Consider the following 6,000-nt stretch of genomic DNA (forward strand, 5'->3'; position numbering starts at 1 on the left):
GAAATAATACAAAGAGATCCTATAAATACTTTACCCAGTTTTTCCCAATGATAACATATTGCAAAACCATGGTACAGTGTCACAATGTGGATCTTGACACTGATAAAGTTAAGATACGAAATATTTCGATCACCACAAAGATCACTCAGGTTGCCCTTTATAGTCACATCTACTTTTCTTCTGCCGCATTCCCTCCTTAACTCCTGACAAAAACTAATTTGTTCTCTACATCTATAATTTTGTCATTTCAAGATAGCTATATAAGTAGGATAATACAGAGTATAAAACCTTTAAAATTTTTTTTTTCTACTGTTGTTCTCTGGAGATCATCCAGATTGTTATGTGAATCAATACTTGTTCCTTTTTATTTATGTGTAGCATTCCATGACATGGATGTACCCAAGTTTGTTTAACCAGTCACCTACAGAAGACAACTGGCAGTTTCTAGTTTGGGGCTTTTACAGGTAAGACTGTTACAAACCTTTGTGCACAGGTATTTTCGTGGAGATAAATTTTCATTTTTTTTTTCTTGGATACATGCCTAAGCACAATTGCTGGTTAGTATTGTCGTTACATGTTAAGTATATTGCAGAGAATAGGGTTAATTTTTAAAAAATGTTTGGTGGAATTCTCATAAAACCATTAGGGCCTGGTGATTTCTTTTTTTTCAATTTTAAAATTATGAATTCGTTTTTTCTTAATAGTTATAAGACTGTTCGAATGATCTATTTCATATGGGATTTTAATGGTTTGTGTTTTTTGAGGAAGTGATCCAATTATTTTATCTAAGTTATCAAATTTATAATTGTTTATAGTATTCCCCCATTTCCTTTTGATATCCATGGCATCAGTACTGATCTTCCTTGTTTAACTTACATCTTTCTTCCTTACTTAGTCAGTCATGCAAAAAGGTTTTCAATTTTTTGACCTTTTTAAAGAACCAGCTTTTTGTTTAATTGATTTTATTAATTTTATTATTTTTTTCTTTTTGCTTGCTTTAGGTTTATTTTGCTCTTCTTTTTGTAGGTTCTTGAAATGGGAACTTACGTTATTGATTCAATACTTTTTTCTAATATAAGCATTTAGGGCTATAAATTATCCACTCCATTGAAGCATTAGATTATTGATTTAATACATTTTTTCTTTTCTAATATAAGCATTCAGGGCTATAAATTACCCACTCCATTGCATTATAATTAACTGGCTTTAGTGCTTTACTTGTGTCTCACAAGTTGTTACAATGTATTTCACTTTTAATCATTTTAACTCGTGGATTATTTAGAGTTACTAGGTGTTTGGAGATTTTTTATATCTTTGTCATTGATTTCTCATATAATTCCTTTGTGGCTAGAGAAAACACTGTGTATAATTTCAAGTCTTTTAAATTTATTGAGGTTCGTTTTATGATCTAGAACATAGCCTATCATGGTACACATTTTCTGGGTGTTTAAGATGAATCTGCTGTTGTTGAATAGTGTATTTTATAAATATCAATTAGCTCGAGTGACAGGAGTGACAACTTCTAAGCTTTTTTTTTCATCTATTTATTTTTTTAAATTTTATTTATTTAAATTAGTTTCAAGTATACAGCACATTGGTTAGACATCTATATAGTTCATAAAACGATTCCCCCTCAATTGCTCCCTCCTGCTGCTGACCCTCCACCTAGCCAACGTATTAATGCTGACTGCATTCCCTCTGCTGTGCTCCTCATCCCCATGACCAACTATTAACCACTAATTTGTACTTCTTTAACCCTTTACCCCATTCTCCAAGATGAAATTGACTAGTCTTTTAAATTCCTGGTAATTTTTCTATTTTTTCACTTATTTTAAGGTATAGCTATTCAGGGGTATCAGCTGAAAGCCTGGCATGTTTACTGGATTTCTTTACCTTTGTATATTCTAAAGTCTAATGTTTGTCTCTCAGTTTTGTAACATTCTGAAAGGCTGCCTGAGTTTCTCAACCTCTTAGCTTCTATTTGTGAATTGACAAGTAACTAGAAAAATGTTACCAAATGTTACATCTATCTTTGCCCTTCTCTCCTCTGTGGGATCTTTGCCATTGAAGTATCTTGGAAACTCTCTAGGGGTGTGTGTGTGTGTGTGTGTGTGTGTGTGTGTGTGTGTGTGTGTGAGAGAGAGAGAGAGAGAGAGAGAGAGAGAGAGAGAGAGAGAGAGAGCGCGCGCGCGCGCGCAACAGAGAAGCTATTTTCAATTTCTCGTTTTTTCCTAGGTTTAATTATTAGTAGAATTGTTTTGATACAAGATAATCTGCCATAGCCAAAGCTGGAACCTCAATAATTATTTTACTGAGTACCTATTATCTGTCAGGTACCATTCTAGAATCTCTATTCTAGATTCTGTCCCCTAATAGAGCTTATGTTCAAGTGGGACAGTCAGCACAATGAGGGCATATCACTAAAACCCAGTTAATCAGTAGTCTCTCAGTGATAAGTGGTTGCTCCAGTGATAGGCTTTATGAAAAAAGTCAAGCCAATTAGACCTGATAGGCCTCAATTAGAGGATGTCTGGAGACACTGAAATAAAAAGAAATTTTATTTCTGCAGAAGTTGGAATTGAGAGAATATAAGCTTGAAGATGCTGGGATGAAAGAGAAAAGAGACCTTTTTTTTTTTTTTTTCCCTCAGTAAGCAAAGGCATGAAATCAACATAGAGAAAAAGCAGGGCCAAGAGATGGTGAGAGTCACCATACCAATTAAATTGTTTAGGTTTCCAGCACTACTTCTGGATGTATCAGCCAGGTGAATTAGACTGGCTTTGCTTAAGCCTATCTGATACGGATTTGTCACTTAAAACCTCATTAATACTCATTTTAACTAGCAAATTCAGTGGATACCTTTTGGTATTTTAGTGGCCTCTCTTTGCATTTAACTTTGACTTTCTTTTTTTCTTAAATATTTATTTTACTTTGGCCTTAATACTACCATTATTTATTGGTATTTCTTTTAAGATTCATACTAGTTTCCCCCAGACTCTTTCCCAGGCGCTTTGTCTCCTTCTGTCTCTCTTAACTAACTTGTATCCCTCATGATTATATCCTTGGTCCTTTGTCCTATCTTATCTAAATGAATGTCTTTGTATGTCTTAACTAAATGAATATCAACTAAAATTTATACGGAAACCAGAGAGTTAGTCTTGACTCATTGATTCTACCTCTTATTTTAATCCCTTGATTACAGTTAATACTATTTCTCTATATTAGTTCAGTCCTTTGTAAGTTCTCACTTGTACTAATTAACAGTAGCCTCCTAACTTGTCTCTTTCCTTTTAGGCTCATCATTTTTTCTAAATTGTCACCAGAGTGGTAGAACTTCATTGCAAAACTCAATTTGTCATTTCCTTACATTACACATAAAGTAAAGTTAGTACCTAGGGTGTGATCCTAGCAGTCTTCTCCATATTTCTTGAACTTACTTTCTGCTATTTGCTCTTGTTATAGAAAATTACTTAGAGATCTATCAAAAAAGTTATGCTTTCTTATGCTTTGGTTCCATCGCTCTAGCTATTCCCTATGAAATGTATTTTTCCGTGTGCCTGTCTGCTGAACTCATGGTTATACTTCAAATCACAGCTCAAATTATTATCTCCTTTTTGAAATATTCCCCAAGCTCTCTCAGACAAATTCAGGTAGGTCACTCCACTTATATTTTAGATATAGTATTATTCTGTGGTATTACATTATATTACAAATGACATAGTTTACTTTCCTAAATTTTAAATGATGTAAGAAAGGAGAAATTTTAATTATTCTTTGAATTTCTAGAATCTCTAACAGTATCTGACAGACAGGAGGCATTCAGTAATTTAAATGAATGCATTATAAAATTGGGTAAAACATTATTTTTTATCTTGTATCACAGTTAGGAAGGCTGTGACATAACTTTATTTACTTTTTCCACTTGTAACTTTATTTATTGTTGTTTCCCATTTTTTAATCTTGAAAATATTTTCAGGAACAGTAAAGAAATAAAAAAACATACACATTATACATCTACTTAATATAAAAAACTGATCATAATCCCAATTTTATGAAGATGGATTATCACACTAATTTTTTACACGTGGGGAAATTAAAGTGAAGAGTCGAGAAGCTTGCCTAGGAATATGGGACTAGTAAATTTTGAAAGTAAGACAGAAGAATTTAAGTCTTTCTAACTGCATTATTTACTTTTTTACTACAACACAATTCATTTTTTAGGACCAAGGGGATAAGCATACATCATCATGCTTATCCTTTTAAAATGTTTGACATTTCAGACATTTTGTTTACTAATGAAAACACAGTCAGTAAGAGGTATGCCACATATTAGGTAACAACTTAGAAGTAAGAGATAGAACTAGAGCTAGACATATATAAAGTGAATTGAGAATGAATGAGTAAAAGAATGAATAAAAAGACAAGCAATGCCAAGAGTAAATAAACACTGACATATATATCTGCAACTTTTCTTCAAAAAACTCAGTTAATGCAACCTTTGAAAAGCTTGGATATTTAGAGCTGTTTGACAATAATACTTGCCAAATAAAAGTAAGTTCTTACAAATTTAGAATCTTTGTGAACAAACAAAATATAAACAAAACATTTACTTATCCCTACCTATGATTACCAATTGAAGAAACAAGAAGAGCCAAACATATGAGAAAGCAAATCTTTAGATAATTCTAATCTCTGCTTCAAACAGTCCCAGCTTCTTGAATGTTTAGTTAAGTAGAAACTAGAAATTTCTTCTGAGTTGTAGAATTAAGAGTAAATATTGCTTTCATTTTAAGCCACTGAGTTTTCGAGTAGATTGTCACATAGCTACAGCAATGGAACAGTTCAACACATACTGCACACACACCACACACATACCCAAATGTTACAACTTTAATAATAATTGCATTGAATCTATAGCTAAATTTGGGGGAGAATTAGCATCTAATTGATATTGACAAGAGCTTTCACTCCATGAATATGATATAAATTTTTATTTATTGGGACTCTTAAAAATCTTTCAATAAAGTTTTTAAATTTTCTCTACAGAGGTATCACATAACTTTTTAAGTTTATTCCTAAGTATCTTGTATTTTATACTATTAATATGTAAGCTTATTTTGATTTTTCTGAGCAGTTAATGCTGGTATATAGACATATAATTGTCTTTTTAATATTGACTTTGTATCTAGTACCTTGTTAAACTATTAATACTAAAAACTTACTATTAATCATTTCATTTTCTAAATAGAAACTTTTTCAAATATTTATGAATATTTATAATTTATTTATTTCTTCCTTTCTAAGGGGAACATATTTTAGCATCCTTCCTTCATTCTAAGATGCCCTTGATTACAATATCCACAAAAATACATTTATTTGATTTAATAAAGTTTTATTTTTCAAAATGTACAGTTGGTGGGACCTGTCATTCATTTATCTTCATCAGCAGCTGCAGTATCCCCACCCTTAGTGTTGCTGGTGTAAATTACTTGAGTTTTTATAAGTCCTTTACTAAGGAGCACCTGAAGGGCTACCCAGACTAAAGAACTTCAGATCTTCAGTCTCTCAGAAACAATTGCTGAGGTTATAAGCTTATTGTTGGGAACTTTCTTACAGAGTTTTTCATATGTTGCTTTGTCAACCAATACTAGATTATTAAGCTTCTCCTTTGCCTTTGGAGCATTTATTCTTATTGGCCTTACCCCAGGTGTGTTCATTGAGTCTTTGTCTTTCTTGGTCGACTTTCCGGCATCTTTCTTTTTGTCCTTGGGTGGCATAGGGAAGCTCCAAGAGCAGCTGCTACCACTGCAGCCTTGCTAATGTGTCAGACAAAAAGCAAAAATACATTTTACATTCACATAGCATGTAAAAAATTTGCCCCTTATAATTAAAAAAAAACAATATTTTTTCTTGCCTTCTTTGGCTGATTTGGAACTCCACTATAATGTTAAATAGAAATCGTGAAAGGGAGCAATATTGTTTTATTCACATTGTAATAGA

At 32.3% G+C, this 6,000-nt stretch overlaps 1 long non-coding RNA gene and 1 pseudogene across 2 annotated transcripts in view; one reads left to right on the forward strand and one right to left on the reverse strand.

Annotated features, from left to right (window-relative positions):
- Positions 1 to 889, forward strand: part of LOC107520568 — an 89,860-nt gene extending 88,971 nt beyond the window's left edge. For both annotated transcript variants that reach the window (XR_001599349.2, XR_001599348.2), the window contains one exon: positions 379 to 889. This is a non-coding gene — a long non-coding RNA (uncharacterized LOC107520568). The remainder of the gene's footprint in view (positions 1 to 378) is intronic.
- Positions 890 to 5,429: 4,540 nt separating this feature from the next.
- On the reverse strand, positions 5,430 to 5,777 carry LOC107520567 (annotated as a pseudogene).
- Positions 5,778 to 6,000: the final 223 nt, after the last annotated feature.

The sequence above is a fragment of the Rousettus aegyptiacus genome, unplaced genomic scaffold (genome assembly GCF_014176215.1).
Source record: "Rousettus aegyptiacus isolate mRouAeg1 unplaced genomic scaffold, mRouAeg1.p scaffold_m13_p_1, whole genome shotgun sequence".
Lineage (NCBI taxonomy): Eukaryota > Metazoa > Chordata > Mammalia > Chiroptera > Pteropodidae > Rousettus > Rousettus aegyptiacus.